The sequence below is a fragment of the Nicotiana tabacum genome, chromosome 2 (assembly GCF_000715075.1).
Source record: "Nicotiana tabacum cultivar K326 chromosome 2, ASM71507v2, whole genome shotgun sequence".
Taxonomy (NCBI): Eukaryota; Viridiplantae; Streptophyta; class Magnoliopsida; order Solanales; family Solanaceae; genus Nicotiana; species Nicotiana tabacum.
Genome location: NC_134081.1, coordinates 119678695 through 119695835, shown reverse-complemented (window position 1 = coordinate 119695835; position 17141 = coordinate 119678695).

Genomic DNA, 17141 nt, shown 5'->3' with positions numbered 1-17141 from the left:
AAATCACGTGCCACCGGAACATGATCAATGACAGGAGTCTCTACACTAACATCCCTCACAAAAGCCAAATAAGATAGGCAACCCTTCTCAACCATGCGCTTAAATACATGTACAGATGAAACTAAGGACTCACGGGGCATATCCAGAAAATGGGAGAAATACGAGAAAACATATGAATACATGGAACCAGGGTCAAATAATACTGAGGCATCTCTGTGGCAAACTGAGACAATACCTGTAATCACAACATCTGAAGCAATAGCATCTGGTCTGGCAGGGAGAGCATAGAAACAGGCCTGACCACCCCTGATCTGCCTCCCCCTCTAGGGCGACCCCTAGCTGACTAACCTCCACCCCGAGTTGACTGGGCGGATGGTGAGGTAGCTGGTGCTGTTATCGGAGGCTGACTCCTCTATTGAGATAGACCTCCATGATGACGAGGACATTGCCTCCACATATGCCTAAGCTCCCCACACTCAAAAACTCCATGGTGCTGGCGGAGGTAACTGAAGGGACCCCCTAGCACTGGAATGACTGGTAGAAGAACCTAGCATAAAAGAGCCCTGAACAGGTGGAGCACGGGACGAACTCTGAACTGGAAGGGCACTAAGTGATGAATGGCCCTGATGAGAATGTGAGAACCATGGCCAGATGATGCACCCCGATTAAATAGCCGAGCTAACTGAGCCTGTCTGAAATGATGACCTCTACCGTGCTGGAACTAACCCCCAAAAGGAGTACCGCTGAATCCACCCTGACCACGAGGCCTCTTGGCCTCCCGCTCAACCCTCTCCTGACCGCAAACCATCTCAATCTATCGAGCAATGTCGACAACCTCATCAAAGGTAGCACCCAAAACCCGCTCCCTGGTCATGAGCAACTATAGCTGATAAGTGAGGCCATCAATAAACCTCATGATCCTCTCTCTATCCGTGGGAACCAACCAGATAGCATGACGGGCCAACTCGGAGAACCGCATCTCATACTGTGTCATAGACATATCACCCTGGCAGAGCCACTCAAACTGTCTATGCAGCTCCTCTCTACGGGATCGAGGCATGAACTTTCCCAAAAAGACCACGGAGAACTGCTGCCAAGTAAGGGGTGCAGCGCCAACAGGCCTACGCCTCTCGTAAGACTCCCACCATCTGAGTGCAGCTTCAGAAAACTGAAAGGTAGTGAATGAGACCCCACAAGTCTCCAAAATACCAGCAGTACGGAGTATCCTCTGACACCTGTCCAAAACGACCTGAGCATCCTCTCTCTCTGTGCCACTGAAAGGTGGTGGCTGAAGTCTCCCAAACCTCTCCAACCTACACTGATCATCCTCAGGCATAGCAGGAACCACATAATCCTGAGCAACAGCAATCGGCTGGGTTGGTGGTGCCTCTGGTGTCTGAAGTCCCTGAATAACCTACTCGGGTGTACGAGCGACAGGAGTCTGAGTGCCTCCCCTGGCCTGAGAAGTAGTTGCGGCCGTCAAAATAGAGACCGCCTGAGCAAGGCCAGTACATGATGTCAGAATCTGAGCTAGGGCCTCATGAAGGCCTGGAATCACAATAGGCACATGTGGTGCCTGAGCTGGTGCATCAACAACTGGAACTTGATCCTGATCTGGGACAACCGGTGGATCTGTAGGTACTGCCCCAACAGCTGTACGGGCTGCACCTCTGCCCCTACCACGGCCTCTACTGCGGCCTCGGCCTCTCGCGGCCCTGGCTGGTGGTACTGGTGGCTGGCCCTCCTGACTGGTAGTACGAGTCCTCACCATCTGTGAGAGAATGAAACAACAGATGTTTAGTTACTAGAATCAACAAATGCGCACGACAAGAATTCAAGAATATGGAGTTTCCTAAAGGTTCTGCTGCCTCCTGAAGATAAGTACATACGTCTCCGTACCGATCCGCAAGACTCTACTAAACCCGCTCACGACTCGTGAGACCTATGTAACCTAGTCTCTGATACCAATCTGTCACGACCCAAACTAACCTCTGTCGTGATGGCGCCTATCGTGTAATTAGGCAAACCAACTCATTTCCAAAACAAACCGACATTTTTATTTCAAAGATAATTTCAAGATTATTTAACATAAAACCTCCATTTAAAGAGTTCAAATCAAAGAAAAACAGAAGTGCGGAAAAGAAAAGCCCGACATCGGGGTGTCACTAGTCATGAGCATATACTACAATCTATCTAACAATATCAAGGCTAACTCAGCCCGAAAAATAGCTAAATACAACTAGAGGAAGATAAGAGGGAGAAGAGCAGGGGCTGCGATCGCCAAACAACTACCTTGCTATCTCCAAGAAAATCTACAACCAGAACACTCAATAATCGCTACCGTGTCCAGCTACACCTGAATCTGCATACAAGGTGCAGAGAGGCGATCGCAGCCCCTGCTCTTCTCCCTCTTATCTTCCTCTAGTTGTATTTAGCTATTTTTTGAGCTGAGTTAGCCTTGATATTGTTAGACAGATTGTAGTATATGCTCATGACTAGTGACACCCCGATGTCGGGCTTTTCTTTTCCGCACTTCTATTTTTCTTTGATTTGAACTCTTTAAATGTAGGTTTTATGTTAAATAACCTTGAAATTATCTTTGAAATGAAAATATCATTTTGTTTTGGAAATGAGTCGGCTTGCCTAGTTCCACGATAGGCCCCATCACGACAGGGGGTTAGTTTTGGGTCGTGACAGTTAAACCCTAGATGTAAACTGTATGATACATCCGATCAGAATATATTGGTGGAAACAAATTTTGCAAAGTCTAAGGTCACCACGAGGAGACCTATTAAGTGGGAAGAAATTAATTTTCCAACTACTTGGACTTTGGATTCGGTTATATACCCAAGTCAGATAACAAATGCTGTCAATAATACTGAATATTCTCATATTACTCAAAATACGGATGGTAGGATTTGCATTCAATTTGATGATAATAGTTCCACTTATAATAGGCAGTCATTTTCTAATAATAGACTTTTGCCTGCTATTAATCCTAGTCATAGTAGGCATTCATTTACTAATCATAGATTGTTGCCTGATATTCAACATATTTCTCCTGTTGAACCAGTCTATGGACCAGCTAGAAATCGTGCTGCATCGTTGCATACAATTTCTACTAAAGTTAATGATAAGCCTATTGAAAGGGTTAAGATTAACCCTCAAACAAATATTGTTCAGGATAATGATAATATTTCTGATAAGGATATTCCTTCTGCATTCGAAATGGATTTCAACCCCAATGATGTTTAATGATTCCACACCAAATAGATTTTAGTCCAGGGTCACAAGCTAGAAAATATGTTCAAAAGGATTTTTTTAGTACTAAATGAAACCGGTTTAAAACTTGGTTTTTAAAAACTTATAATAAAGAAGATTTAAATAATATTTCTCAAGAGTTTTATGAAACTTGTGCTTTACATAATCAAATTATGTATTTTGTTCCTTGGTTTATAACCACTTATTTACCGCTTTACATAAAGGTTTTAGAAAGATCTTATAAAGATGGGAGTGGTAATATTACTAAAGCCATATCCCCACCTCAAGCACCTTTTGTTTTACCTAATAATACAGGTATTACGTTTACTGCATTTCAAAAATTTATTGATGAAGATGTTGCTGCAGTCAGCATCGCAGAATCTAATAATTTGATTTCTCAAAATAATTATTTAAGTTTATATGTTAAAGTTTTGGGTGAACATATCAGTTTTCTTGTTAAAAAACTTGATGAATTAAAAATTTTGATAAAAGGAATGAGTACTAGCAAGAAGGTAACAGATGTTGCCTCTACTTCAGGAAGCAAATCAAAAGCTCAAATTGTTCTTACTGATGTTCAAAGACCCCCTGAGATTCAGGATTTTAAATTCAAATCGTTAAATGATTTAGAAGAACTTCTTGATAAAAAGTTATCCGGTTTAAATATTAAACCTATTGATTTATCAAATAATTTTGCTGATAAATTAGATACTACTTCTGATTATAAAGATCAAGTCTGGTCAGAGTTTAATAAACTCAGAGGTTATCCCAAAAAGAATAGTAAGTATGCTGATAAATCAAGAATACAAACTTATTATTATAATCGCCCTACTCCTCAAGATGTGTTAATAGAAGAACGAGATTGGAATCAGACTAATACGTCTTATAGTGGTTCCGAAATTTATGAATGGAATCTTGATGGTTTAACTGATAGACAATTGACTATTCTTGTGCATAGAATGCTTATGTATGCAACTATCTGTAAAAGCGTAAAAAATACAGATAGAACTATTTGCAAAATGATTATTACAGGTTTTACTGGCCAGCTTCGTGGCTGGTGGGATAATTATTTAAGTACTGAAGAAAAGGCGATGGTTATTAATGCAATAGCCACTGACGAAGGAGTCGATAACTTAGGCATGGCTCTAGTGAAAAATAGAGAAGATGTTCTTACCATTTTAGAACATTTCAATGGTAGATTTACCAATCAGAAGGAGACTGCTCGTACTCTGCTAAATGGCCTTAGATGTAGGACCTTAAGAGAGTTTAGATGGTATAAAGATACTTTTATGAGTAGAGTAATGAAATTACCCGAAAATAAGTATGAACATTGGAAAGCTAAGTTTATAGATGGTCTTCCCTCCTTATTTGTTGAAAGAGTAAGAAAAACTCTAAGGGGTAGTTACGAGGAAATTCCGTACAAAGATTATACCTATGGAAAATTGATAGGAGTATGCACACAAGAGGGATTAAACTTGTGTAATGAGTTAAAATTGTCCAGACAGCTTGAGATAGATAAACTTAAGGAAAAATCACAATTAGGAGACTTTTGCACCTAGTTCGGTTTACCCGAGACTTCTGCTCATAGCAAGAAAAAGAAAAAAAGGTATCATAACCCAGACAGTCCTTATAAGAAATAGAGATCGAGATATAGATCCAAAGAAGAGCGTGATGCTAGGAAAGCTCATCGCAAGTCTACTAGATTTACGAAAAATAGGTCTAAGCGAGATTTTGCTGATATTAAGTATTATAAATGTGGAAATTTTGGCCATATAGCTCCAAATATTAAGCTTTAAAAGCTGAAAACCCTAGAACTAGACGATGAGTTACATGATAAGGTTTATGGTTTGTAATACACTTCTGGATCAGAATCTGATTATAATTCTGAGTCAGAATTTGAAGCTGACAGTGATAAAAATATTGATAATACTTGTACAACTTGCAAAGGTAATACATGTACTTGTGATGATGATGAATTTTATAAATTATAATCTCAATTTCAAGATTTGAACATGAAAACTATTACATCTGATAATGTAATAGAACTTTTAAAAAAAGTTACTGATGATAAACTTCGTGAAAAAATTATAAATTTGGCTGCAAGTTCAAGTTCTAGATCTTCAAAACCTTTTGAAAAATAAAAGAACGAAATTGAATATTCTGCACCTTATTCTTTGTCAGAAATTAACAACCGACTTAATAATAAAATTACACCAACCAGAGATGCTTCTTTCGATGATTTAAAGATTGAAATTGAAAGTTTAAAAAGGGAGATTAATCTCTTAAATAAAATCAAATAATTTGTGATCACAGGATTATTCAGATAGAGAAAAATAATTCCGTAACTGAGTTTTCTAATGATAAAAATAAAGGTATTTCTGAGACTTTTGCACCTAGTTCGGTTTACCCGAGACTTCTGCACATAGAAAGAAAAAGAAAAAAAGGTATCATAACCCAGACAGTCCTTATAAGAAAAAGAGATCGAGATATAGATCCAAAGAAGAGCGTGATGCTAGGAAAGCTCATCGCAAGTCTACTAGATTTACGAAAAATAGGTCTAAGCGAGATTTTGCTGATATTAAGTATTATAAATGTGGAAATTTTGGCCATATAGCTCCAAATATTAAGCTTTAAAAGCTGAAAACCCTAGAACTAGACGATGAGTTACATGATAAGGTTTATGGTTTGTAATACACTTCTGGATCAGAATCTGATTATAATTCTGAGTCAGAATTTGAAGCTGACAGTGATAAAAATATTGATAATACTTGTACAACTTGCAAAGGTAATGGAGGGGTTTTCTACTCTTGCCTCTCCATTAAGTAAATTGACGCAGAAGGCAATTAAGTTCCAATGGTCAGATGCTTGTGAAAAGAGTTTCCAAGAATTGAAACCAAGATTGACTACGGCACCGGTGTTGACTATACCAGAGGGTATAGATGGATTTGTGGTATATTGTGATGCTTCAAGAATCGAGCTTGGGTGTGTATTAATGCAACATGGAAAGGTGATAGCTTATGCTTCTAGGCAACTAAAGAATCATGAAAATAACTATCCAGCACATGATTTAGAATTTGCGGCGGTAGTATTTGCATTGAAAATTTTGCGTCATTATTTATATGGGATCCATGTGGATATATTCACGGACCATAAGAGCCTTCAATATATTTTCAAACAGAAGGAATAGAATCTGAGGCAGAGAAGATGGCTTGAATTACTCAAGGATTATGATATTGATATTTTATACCATCCAGGGAAGTCTAATATTGTGGTGGATGCTCTCAGCCGAAAATCTATGGGTAGCTTAGCACACTTGGATGAATATCAAAGGCCATTGGCCAAAGAAGTTCACTAATTGGCTAGTTTGGGAGTTCTTCTTGCGGACTCTAGTGAAGGAGGGGTAATTGTGCAAAATAGGGCTGAATCATCACTTGTAGTGGAAGTCAAAGAAAAACAATACAACGACCCATTGTTGGTACAATTAAAAGAGGGGATTCATAAACATAAGACCATGGCCTTTTCTATTGGCATGGATAATGGTACACTAAGGTACCAAGGGCGACTATGTGTTCCAAATGTGGATGGTCTCCGTGAAAGAATTTTGACTGAAGCTCATACTTCTAGGTATTCTGTGCACCCAGGTTCTACAAAAATTTATCATGATCTTAAGGAAGTCTATTGGTGGAATGATATGAAGAGAAATGTGGCGGACTTTGTAGCAAGGTGTACAAACTATCAGCAAGTGAAGGCCGAATACCAAAGGCCCGGTGGGATGGTACAGAACATAGAAATTCCAATGTGGAAATGAAAAATGATTAATATGGACTTTGTGGTAGGATTACCGCGCACTCCGTGCAAGTTTGACTCAATTTGGGTGATTATGCATCAACTCACGAAATCAGCACACTTTTTGCCGGTTAAGTCTACCGACACAGTGGAGCAGTATGCTTAGTTGTATATCAAAGAAATAGTCAGGTTGCATGGCACCCCAGTATTCATCATTTCTGATCGGGGGGCACAATTCACTGCTAATTTTTGGAAGAAATTTCAGCAAGGTTTGGGTACTCAAGTGAATCTTAGTACAACCTTTCACCCACAGACTGACAGGCAGGCAGAGCGGACTATTCAGACGCTTGAGGATATGTTGCGCGCTTGTGTTATAGACTTCAAAGTTAGCTGGGATGATCCTTTACCACTCATAGAATTTGCATATAACAATAGTTATCATGCTAGCATTCAAATGGCACCGTTCGAGGCTTTATATGGTAGGAGATGTAGATATCCCATTGGGTGGTTCAAAATTGGGGAAGCAGAGTTGACAGGGCCAGACCTCGTGCATCAGGCTATGGAAAAAGTTAAAATCATTAAGGAGCGGTTGAAGACTGCTCAGAGTCGTCAAAAATGCTATTCGGATGTTCGTCGTAGAGATTTGGAATTCAAAGAAGATGATTGGGTATTTTTGAGAGTTTCCCCCATGAAGGGTGTAATGCGATTTGGTAAGAAAGGGAAATTGAGTCCGAGAAATGTCGGACCATACAAAATCATTTAGAGGATCGGTGAGGTAGCATACAAGCTTGAGCTACCACCTGAGATGTCATTAGTACACCCGGTGTTTCATGTGTCTATGTTAAAGAAAGTAATTGGAGACCCGACAGTCATTGTTCTGGTTGAGACTATTGAGGTAAATGAAGAATTGACTTATGAAGAGATTCCAGTTTCTATTATTGATCGGCAAGTCTGAAAGTTTAAGAAACAAAGAAATTGCATCCGTGAAAGTGCTATGGCAAAACTAACAGGTTGAAAAGGCTACTTGGGAGGCCAAAGAAGAAATGAAGAAAAAGTATCCTTATTTATTTGAATAACCATGTAATTATGAGTTGTGCCTTATGAAAATGCTAAGGGATATTCCTATGAAATATGTATGGCTTGTACATTTGGTGTTAAGGGTGTTCAGTTCTGGTAATATAATAGCTTGTGAGGCCACAGTTGGTGTTGTTTTGTATTATGTTACGTTGTTGGTTTATGTATATGCTGTTACGATATGTTTCTGGGGCTCTCTGACAGGTAGATAGGCCTAATTACAAAGGAAACTTTGGCGAAATTTTTTGAAATTTAGGGAGTTACTCAAGTTTGGGGTTGCTGGTGTGTGGTATGAAAGACTGAGTTGCATAAGATGCTAATAACAGAATTTGACCCTTATTCGAGAACGAATGATCCTACGCGGGGGAGAATGTAACACCCCAGAAAATATCAAAGTACTTAAGTGTAAGGCCTGATAAAATTTGCAAAGAAAATAATGTTTCATTGTGCCGGACTAGGCTTACGTGTTTGAGGATTATAGGCTCGGACTTATTGGGTTGAAAAATGCACGGGAATGAAAAGGAAAATTTTTGGCAGAAAAGTTCATTTCTGCGGTCCATTATGCCACCGCAGAACCACTCTGCGGACCGCATAATGGCCGCAGAGTGAGGAAGTTAATTGGGTCAGTTGGAAGCAACTATGCGGTCGACTATGCGACCGCATAACTATTAAGTGGTGCATTATGCGACCGCATAATAGTTATGCGGACCGCATAGTGACCGCATACACAGATAGTTCTTTTGGCTATTTTGTAACCAACTTTGCGACTGATATACGGTCCGCATATCGGTTATGCAATCGCATACCTTGTTCCGGAGCTCCATTTTTGGGTTTTTAAAACCCGACCCTATTTCGTTAAATACACTATTTGGGTCATTTTTGTGCTATTATCTGACATTTTTGAGTAAGAGAGGGTGCCCTAGAGTGAGAAGGTGTTCTCCAATATTTGTCCTTTCAATTCTTGCCCAAGTTTTGGAAGATTAAGAATGGAAACTCACTAGGTCTTCATCCTAGAGGTAAGATTCTACACCCTAACTCTCAATTTCAAATTTTATGTAGAAATGGATAATAAGCAAGATAATTTTTGGGCAAGAGGATTGGTTATCTTACATGCATGTGTTATCAAAGGATGTAGGAAGATTGTTGAGCTAAAAATGGTAAAGATTGGGTTGTGGGATGATGGAATCCTCCATAAAAAGGGCCTTGAAACCTTAATGCACACCTAGTGTTTGATAAAATACTCAATTGAGCAAGAACCATAATCATCTTCCTAATTATGGTTCAATTTGTTATATTTCTAAAATAGATTGAAGTTGCTAAGAATTCCGGAATGTTTAAGAGTTTAAGGAAGCTCAATTGAGGTATGTTGGCTAAACCCTTCTTTAAGAGTTGGAATTCTCATTATCCTTGTAAGTTCCGACATTTTGATTATAAATTGAGTATTCCGATAAGTTTTGTGATGAAGATATATGTTCAATCCGTGTTTTAAATGCTCTTATCATATTGCATTATAAATTAAGGATGTATCCTAAAATACGGATTACGTATCCACATGTTATAATTTCTAGTCGTGATTTATGTGAAAGGTATTATGCCAAGTTGTGTAGAGATTGTGATTGTGATACACCTCCACCCGTATACATTGGGGTGAGGCAGCATGACCGCTTTGTGTAGGGATTATGATATTTTGGGACTGCACCTCCACCCGCTTACATTGGGGTGAGATGGTACGATCTCTTTATGTATGGATTTGGTATTGTTGTGGCACCACCACCCGCATACATTGGGGTGAGGCGGCATAGCCGCTTTGTGTTGGTATTGGTATCGTTGATGCATTTTGCACCCGCATACATTGGGGTGAGGCAGCATAGACACTTTGTGTAGGTTCTTGGTACTGTGGTTATACATCCACCCGCATACATTGAGGTGAGGCAGCAAGGCCGCTTGATTAGAGTTGTGGTATCATATGTACACCTCCACCTGCATACATCAGGTGAGGCGGCGGGGTCGCTTGTGTGAAGATTGTTATAGAGGATCTCATCTTAAATCCTATAAATGTTATTAATAGCCTTTAATAAGCTTGCTATGGTTGAGACGGTTATCTATATTATTCTATTGCCACACTGGTTCATCATAATTATCTGGTATTTCTAAATTCTTAAATTGGTATTTAGTTTTCATACTAGTACTATTCGACGGTACTAACTTCCTTTTTGCCGGGGACGCTGCATCTTTCAATGGATGCAGGTGGTTCCACATCAGGAGATATTGATCAGTGATAGTAGTACACCTTCTTCCCAGCTGACTTGGTGAGCCCCACTTCATCTCGGGGTCATGAATCTTTTGTACTTTGTGTATTCTGTTTGAGGTATAGCCGGGGCCTTTTTGCCGGTATTATCATTGTACTCTTCTTTATCTATAGAGGCTCCGTAGACATAGTTTGGATTGTGTATTGGTGTTGGGAAAGACAAACTATGCTATGTTGTGGCTGTATTACTTGTCCATTTGAGACTTTAAAAATGGTGAGACTTATGGTAAGAAATTGGTAATTCCAGATATGACCACTTTATTGTTTAATTAAGGAAAACATATATTCTCTTTATTCATGAATGAGTTTGGGTAGAATGAATCTAATAGGCTTGCTCGGTTGGGTTCACTCGATTGAGCGCCCGTCGCGCTCTTCGGTTTTGGGGCGTGACACTGCCCTCAGAGAATATGGGGCCGGGCGGCGAATCATAAATATTAATTACCCCGAGCGAGTCACTTGGGGCATTCTCTTCTCTTTGAAGGGCCTCAGAACTAGACCCTTCGGGCACACCCGCCGATTGCTCATCATGGCAAGAGGCATCATCAACACCCGATGACTCAGGGACTCTGCTCGGACCTTCCTCCGAGATCACCTCGGTCTGCGGCTGAACCTCCTCGATCTTCACCGGCTCAGTAGTTCTCGAAGCTTCGATGCCTTCCCTCTTCCGAGCCACCAGCAGGCAGTCAACATCTTCTCCATCCTCGTCTTTATCTCGTAGTGTTTGGATTACATCGGTAGATAGAACGACGGGATCCGTCTTCAACTTTTGAGCCCTATTTTTCCTGGGCTTTGGGGTATCTGGAGGCGAGGCCCTTCTCCTTTTCTTGTCTTTGGTCAGCTTCGGGACCTCCTCTTCCCCGAGGGGAGGCGGCCTCATAACGACATTACTCCAAGACCTGTATTAGAAGATATCAAGTTAAAAAGAAGTAGTTCATAGGAAAGCATCAAACACGGACAGGGGAACTTACCATGATTTTTGGCCTCCCATCGACACTTGGCCAAATCGCGCCACAAGCGCTCAGCATACGAAGAGGTTGAAACCCGTTGTCGAACCCAACCTGCAAGGTCCGGGACTACACCAGGAAACAAGAGGGAAGCTGCACCATAAATAAAAATACAGATGAGAAGAGGTAAAGGAAACATAACAAGTAATCGAACGTTATCGGTGAGGTTCTACTTACGCTTCATGTTCCATTCTTCGGAGAATGGCATATTTTCGGTGGGGATTAAGTCGGAGGTCCTGACTCGGACAAACCAGCCCATCCATCCTTGGTCCTTGTCCTCGTCTATGCTTGTTGGCCTAAGTGAAGGTTAGTTTTGAAGATTGAAGCTCAGGCATGAACCAGGTCCATCCCTTGTGTGCATAGACACGGGCAGATTCAAGCATGTGGGATACACGTGAAGGAGATAATCTTAACTTGGTCTAATTAATATCTCCTGATCGAAAAGGGTTGCATAATTGATAAGGAGAAGGACTCCTTAATCAAAGAGAATACTATCCAAGATAAGGGAGGAGTTAGAGGTTGAGATCAACTAGAACTCTTCCACCAAGGAAGAGTAGCATTAGAACTCTAGTTATTTTGTACTCTACTAACTCTATAAATCGCAGGATGTTCTCATTCTACAGTGATGCACAAAAGCAGAAGTTTAACGTGAATTGAAAGCAAAATAGCAAGGCATTTTGCAAGCAGTTCGTGTGTGATTCAAGTGTGCAAACCTGAAGCTACATGAACCAGATAGAAGAACCAGCTCCAAGTGTCTGTCTTTTATTCTAGTTCAATTGTAGTAGGTGTTTTCATATTGTACCTTTCAGCTTTATCTAGAGGCAATTGTAATAGGTACTCAGAGTATTCAAGTTATAGTTAACTTGAAGTTGTCATAGCAGTTAGAGGCTGGTTTCCACAACGGGATTAGAGTTAATCCTAGGTTTACAAAAGTGTTTTATAAATGCAGTTTTTGGCTCAGTGATTTAGTGAAGAGTTTTGGGAAAATCCTATTGGGATGTAGGTCGTGGTTTTTTCACCTTTTGAGCCAGGTGTTTTCCACGTAAAATCCTTATGTTCTTTAATTTCTGCATTTATTATTCCACAACAGTAGTATAAGGAACACATAGAAGAACCAAGTCCTTCTATAATCTGTGCACGCAAAAAATTGGACACCACACAAATCACCCCTCTCTTGTGTGGTATTGAAGTTAAAACATCAATTGGTGTCAGATCTGGTTATCCTTGAATAGGCTAACAGCTTAGGAGAAGATCAAGATGAGTGCACCACCTGGAAACTGGGAAGGGCAATCCACTGCTAGGCCACCACTCTTCAACGGCCAGTATTACTCTTGGCGGAAAAACAGGATGAGAGATCACATCATAGGAGAAGACTATGAGCTATGGGACATTATGATAGATGGTCCACTGGCTACCATGAAGATAAATGCCGAAGGAGAAGAGGTTCCAAAAACAGTTAGAGGCTGTGTGCCACAACGAGATTAGAGTTAATCCTAGGTTTACAAGATAATAAATATCTTGTTTGTGGACTCGGTCCAGATGAGTACAGTAGAATCCAAAGCTGTACCACTGCTAAGGAAATCTGGGACACTTTGCAAGTGGCCCATGAAGGAACACCTCAAGTGAAGAGGTCCAGAGGAACACTACTATATTCTCAATATGAGAATTTCACCATGAAGGAAGGGGAAACCATCCAAGAGATGTATACAAGGTTAACCACACTGACAAATGAACTTATGTCTCTTGGAAGGATTATTTCTAAAGAAGATAGAGTTGAAAAGATTCTGACAAGGGTTTTGCCAGTTACTTGGGAGAGAAAAATCACTGCCATTTAGGAATTAAAGAACATTGCCACTCTTAGGTTGGATGGGCTAATTGGAAATCTCACTGCTTATGAACTTAGAAGGCAAACCATGAAGATGGATGTACCCAAGAAGGAAAGGAGCCTGGCACTCAGAATCACTGAAGGTTCTGATCTAGAAGATGATGAAATGTCTATGATCACAAAGGATTTCAAAAAGTACCTAATGAGAGGAAAGGGTTCTTCATGAAGTGGAGGCTACATCAAACCAAGGGTTCCTGAAAAATAGACCAATGAGGGCTGCTACAAGTGTGGGAAGATTGATCACCACATCAAAAACTGCCCTCAATGGGAAATTAAATGGAAGAAGGAAAGAGCTGAATGAAGAAACAGAAAGAAGGAACAGGTTCATCCCAAGAAGAACAAAGGATTAACAAAGGCTATGGTTGCTGTTTGGGGAGAAAGCTCAGATGAGGACTCAGATGATGAAGATGAATATGAACAAGCACTTGTGGCAATTGAAGAATCCGATGAGGAATTTGAAGTAAGTATAATCCATCTAAAAGACAAGATTAAGTTTTTTTCTTAAGAAAGGTTATCTGAGTTACTTCTAGATTTCATTGATGAATCTGAGGATATAAACAATGAAAAGAAACAGCTGTCTAAGGAATGTGTGATTTTAAAAGCAAAATGTAAGAACCTGAAACTTAGAGTTAGTGAGACTGTAAGTGAAAATACTGCACTAAAGAACCAGGTTCATGCATTTGAATCAAATGTCCTTAAACTTAGATCTGAAAACCTAAAACTAAAATTAGGAACAAGTAAGAAGACAGTTGATTGCACACAACTCACTCTAGAAGAAAATGTAGGTAAACTAAAAGATGAGGTATATAAGAAGGATGAGCAGGTAAGAATTTTGACAGAGGATCTAGGCAAGGTCAAGCATGAACTAGACAGAACTTGTAAATAGTACAGGTCCTCCGATGCACTGTCATGGCTACAGGAACATCACAGTAGCAATAGAAGAGGAATTGGCTTTCGGAACCTGCCACCTAAATGGGATCCCAAAAGCAAGTATCTCAGACTTCCTGAGAACAAAATTTGCACACACTCTGGTAAGACTGGTCACTATAAAAGTTAATGCACTGCAAAATAAAAGGCTAGTCAAAAGAGTAAAAAGTTTGTTCAAGGAAATAATAGGCTGCCAGGTTAGGCTAAAAAGAATTTGATTCATTCTTTTGTCTATAGAAAGGGGCCCAAACTAGTTTGGGTTCCTAAGACTAACCCCTGATTTCCTTTTGCAGGTCCAAGTGAAGGGGAGCAGCCAAATATGGTACATGGATAGTGGCTGCTCAAAGCGCATGACACGAAGCAAGAACCAGTTCCTTTCATTTGAGGACCTCAAAGGAGGTAATGTCTCCTTTGAAAATGGGAAGAAAGGTGAGATCATTGGGGTTGGTAAGGTAGGTAAGACTGACTCTCACTCGATTGAGAATGTCTATTTGATAGATAGCCTAAAATACAGTCTAATTAGTGTATCACAACTGTGTGATAGAGGTAACTTGGTAGCATTCACCTCTACTAAATACTTTGTGATTAATCTTACCACTGACAAGATTGTTTTGCAGGGAAAAAGAGTGAACAATATATATATTGTAGATATGTCCACACTGTCAGAAAATGAACTCACTTGCTTAAGTGTGTTGGACAATGATCCCCTCCTTTGGCACAAGAGACTTGGACATGCAAGTCTGAGTCAACTCAACAAATTAGTCTCCAAGGACTTGGTGATAGGACTGCCTAACATCAAGTTTAAGGAAGACAAAATTTGTAAGGCTTGTGCAAGGGGGAAGCAGGTAAGATCCTCCTTTAAATGCAAGAAAGTGGTAAGTACCACCAGAACGATGGAACTGGTCCATATGGATCTCTGTTTTCCAATGAGAACATTAAGCAGATGTTGTAAAAGATACGTGATGGTGCTTGTTGATGATTACTCTAGGTTTACTTGGACATTAATTTTAACATCTAAAGATGAAGCATTTGAAATGTTCACTTCTTTTGTTAGAAAAACTCAGAAACAACTAGGTAATCAACTTGCATCAATCAGGTCTGATCATGGCACTGAATTTGAAAATGCTAAATTTGCTGAATTTTGTAATGAGCATGGAATAGATCATAATTTTTCTGCTCCTAAGACTCCACAACAAAATGGAGTAGTTGAAAGAAAGAATAGGACACTTGAAGATATGGCTAGGACTATGCTTCTTTATAGTAAACTGCCCCATAGCTTCTAGGCAGAAGTTGTAAATACTGCATGCTACCTCATAAATAGGTGCATGACTAGACCTCTTGTAGAGAAGACTCCCTATGAGTTACTTAAAGGGAGAAAATCAAATATATCCCATCTTAGGGCATTTGGATGCAAGTGCTTTATGCACAACAATGGTAAAGACTCCCTAGGTAAGTTTGATCCCAAAAGTGATGAGGGAGTATTCTTGGGATATTCTTTACATAGTAAAGCTTATAAAGTCTATAATAAAAGAACTATGTGTGTTGAAGAAAGGGTTCATGTGGTTTTTTATGAAACTAACATTCTTTCTGAGAGACAGGAACATGATGATGAATCAATTGGGCTGGTAAGAAACTTAAATGAAACCACAGCCCAGATTGAAGCTGCACTGGAAGAAGGAACATGTGATGGAACAGGTTCTTCCACCCAGAGCAACATGACAGGGGGAACAGAACTAAGAGGAAATGATCCCCAAACCTCAATGGAGCCTGTCCATAAATTTGTTCCACAACAACAAAACACTGAAGGAACATCAAGGGGAAACCAGTTGGTTGTGAAACCTTGCAAGTATCAAAGTTCGCATCCCATTGAGAATATAATTACTGATCGAACCTCTGGAATCAAAACCAGATCTTTATTAAAGAATCTTTGTGCTTTTAATGCTTTCTTATCTCTTATTGAACCTAAAAATGTTACTGAGGCTTTGCAGGATGTAGGCTGGGTAAATGCAATGCAAGATGAACTCAACCAATTTGAAAGGAGTCAAGTTTGGCATCTGGTTCCAAGACCCTTGGACAGATCAGTAATTGGCACAAAATGGGTCTTTAGAAACAAGCTTGATAAGGATGGAACAGTTACAAGGAACAAGACAAGATTGGTGGTTGATGAATATAGCCAGGAGGAGGGCATAGACTATGATGAAACCTTTGCTCCAGTTACAAGGTTCGAAGCAATAAGACTCCTTATAGCCTTTGTTGCTTATATGGAATTCACCCTCCACCAGATGGATGTCAAGAGTGCCTTCCTCAATGGTTATCTAAAGGAATAAGTGTTTGTCAAGCAATCTCCGGGGTTTGAAAAAAAGGAGAGTCCTAATCATGTGTACAAACTTGACAAAGCACTTTATGGGCTCAAGCAGGCTCCAAGAGCATGGTATGAAAGATTATCAAATTTTTGCTTGAGCATGACTAAAAGAGAGGTAAAATTGACAATACTTTATTCTTGAAAGAAAAGGTAAAGATCTCTTGGTAGTTCAGATATATGTTGATGATATAATCTTTGGAGCAACTACTGATAAACTAAGTAAAGAATTTGCTAAACTAATGGGGAGTGAATTTGAAATGAGCATGATGGGTGAGCTTAATTTCTTTTTAGGCTTACAAATTAAACAAAATCCAAATGAAACTATGATCCATCAGCAGAAGTATGTAAAAGAGTTGCTTAAAAGGTTTAAAATGGAAGATTCCAAAGAAATTGACACTCCTATTGCAACAGCTACAAAGTTGGATATAGATGAACCTGGTTCATCTGTTGATTAGAAGTTGTATAGGGGAATGATTGGATCATTGTTGTAAATCACTGCTAGTAGACCTGACACTGTTTTCAGTGTAGGCCTTTGTG